The following is a 2262-nucleotide window of genomic DNA, read 5'->3' on the forward strand; positions in this document are numbered from 1 at the left end:
TTAAACAGTGGTGTAGTAGGAGGTATACGTCCTGAACCCCACAAAGGTTTAAACAGTGGTGTAGTAGGAGCTACACGGAGGTATACGCCCTGAACCCCACTGAGGTTTAAACAGTGGTGTAGTAGGAGCTACACGGAGGTATACGTCCTGAACCCCACAGAGGTTTAAACAGTGGTGTAGTAGGAGCAACACGGAGGTATACGCCCTGAACCCCACAGAGGTTTAAACAGTGGTGTAGTAGGAGGTATACGTCCTGAACCCCACAGAGGTTTAAACAGTGGTGTAGTAGGAGCTACACGGAGGTATACGCCCTGCGCCCCACAGAGGTTTAAACAGTGGTGTAGTAGGAGCTACACGGAGGTATACGTCCTGAACCCCACAGAGGTTTAAACAGTGGTGTAGTAGGAGCTACACGGAGGTATACGCCCTGAACCCCACAGAGGTTTAAACAGTGGTGTAGTAGGAGCTACACGGAGGTATACGCCCTGAACCCCACAGAGGTTTAAACAGTGGTGTAGTAGGAGCTACACGGAGGTATACGCCCTGAACCCCACAGAGGTTTAAACAGTGGTGTAGTAGGAGCTACACGGAGGTATACGTCCTGAACCCCACAGAGGTTTAAACAGTGGTGTAGTAGGAGCTACACAGAGGTATACGCCCTGCGCCCCACAGAGGTTTAAACAGTGGTGTAGTAGGAGCTACACGGAGGTATACGCCCTGAACCCCCACAGAGGTTTAAACAGTGGTGTAGTAGGAGGTATACGTCCTGAACCCCACAGAGGTTTAAACAGTGGTGTAGTAGGAGCTACACGAAGGTATACGCCCTGCCTCCCACAGAGGTTTAAACAGTGGTGTAGTAGGAGGTATATGTCCTGAACCCCACAGAGGTTTAAACAGTGGTGTAGTAGGAGCTACACGGAGGTATACGCCCTGAACCCCACAGAGGTTTAAACAGTGGTGTAGTAGGAGCTACACGGAGGTATACACCCTGAACCCCACAGAGGTTTAAACAGTGGTGTAGTAGGAGGTATATGTCCTGAACCCCACAGAGGTTTAAACAGTGGTGTAGTAGGAGGTATATGTCCTGAACCCCACAGAGGTTTAAACAGTGGTGTAGTAGGAGGTATACGTCCTGAACCCCACAAAGGTTTAAACAGTGGTGTAGTAGGAGCTACACGGAGGTATACGCCCTGAACCCCACAGAGGTTTAAACAGTGGTGTAGTAGGAGCTACACGGAGGTATACGTCCTGAACCCCACAGAGGTTTAAACAGTGGTGTAGTAGGAGGTATATTGTCCTGAACCCCACAGAGGTTTAAACAGTGGTGTAGTAGGAGCTACACGGAGGTATACGTCCTGAACCCCACAGAGGTTTAAACAGTGGTGTAGTAGGAGCAACACGGAGGTATACGCCCTGAACCCCACAGAGGTTTAAACAGTGGTGTAGTAGGAGGTATACGTCCTGAACCCCACAGAGGTTTAAACAGTGGTGTAGTAGGAGCTACACGGAGGTATACGTCCTGAACCCCACAGAGGTTTAAACAGTGGTGTAGTAGGAGCTACACGGAGGTATACGCCCTGAACCCCACAGAGGTTTAAACAGTGGTGTAGTAGGAGCTACACGGAGGTATATGTCCTGAACCCCACAGAGGTTTAAACAGTGGTGTAGTAAGCGGAGGTATATGTCCTGAACCCCACAGAGGTTTAAACAGTGGTGTAGTAGGAGCTACACGGAGGTATACGTCCTGAACCCCACAGAGGTTTAAACAGTGGTGTAGTAGGAGCAAACGGAGGTATACGTCCTGAACCCCACAGAGGTTTAAACAGTGGTGTAGTAGGAGCTACACGGAGGTATACGTCCTGAACCCCACAGAGGTTTAAACAGTGGTGTAGTAGGAGCTACACGGAGGTATACGTCCTGAACCCCACAGAGGTTTAAACAGTGGTGTAGTAGGAGCTACACGGAGGTATATCGTCCTGAACCCCACAGAGGTTTAAACAGTGGTGTAGTAGGAGCTACACGGAGGTATACGTCCTGAACCCCACAGAGGTTTAAACAGTGGTGTAGTAGGAGCAACACGGAGGTATACGCCCTGAACCCCACAGAGGTTTAAACAGTGGTGTAGTAGGAGGTATACGTCCTGAACCCCACAGAGGTTTAAACAGTGGTGTAGTAGGAGCTACACGGAGGTATACGCCCTGCCCCACAGAGGTTTAAACAGTGGTGTAGTAGGAGCTACACGGAGGTATACGTCCTGAACCC

At 50.0% G+C, this 2262-nt stretch overlaps 1 long non-coding RNA gene across 1 annotated transcript; it reads left to right on the top strand.

Annotated features, from left to right (window-relative positions):
* Positions 1–2262, top strand: LOC123739014 (uncharacterized). The gene is made up of 3 exons (XR_006767595.1): positions 1–360; positions 2132–2189; positions 2246–2262. It is a non-coding gene; the product is annotated as an uncharacterized lncRNA (long non-coding RNA).

This window comes from Salmo salar, chromosome ssa02 (assembly GCF_905237065.1).
Source record: "Salmo salar chromosome ssa02, Ssal_v3.1, whole genome shotgun sequence".
Classification (NCBI taxonomy): domain Eukaryota; kingdom Metazoa; phylum Chordata; class Actinopteri; order Salmoniformes; family Salmonidae; genus Salmo; species Salmo salar.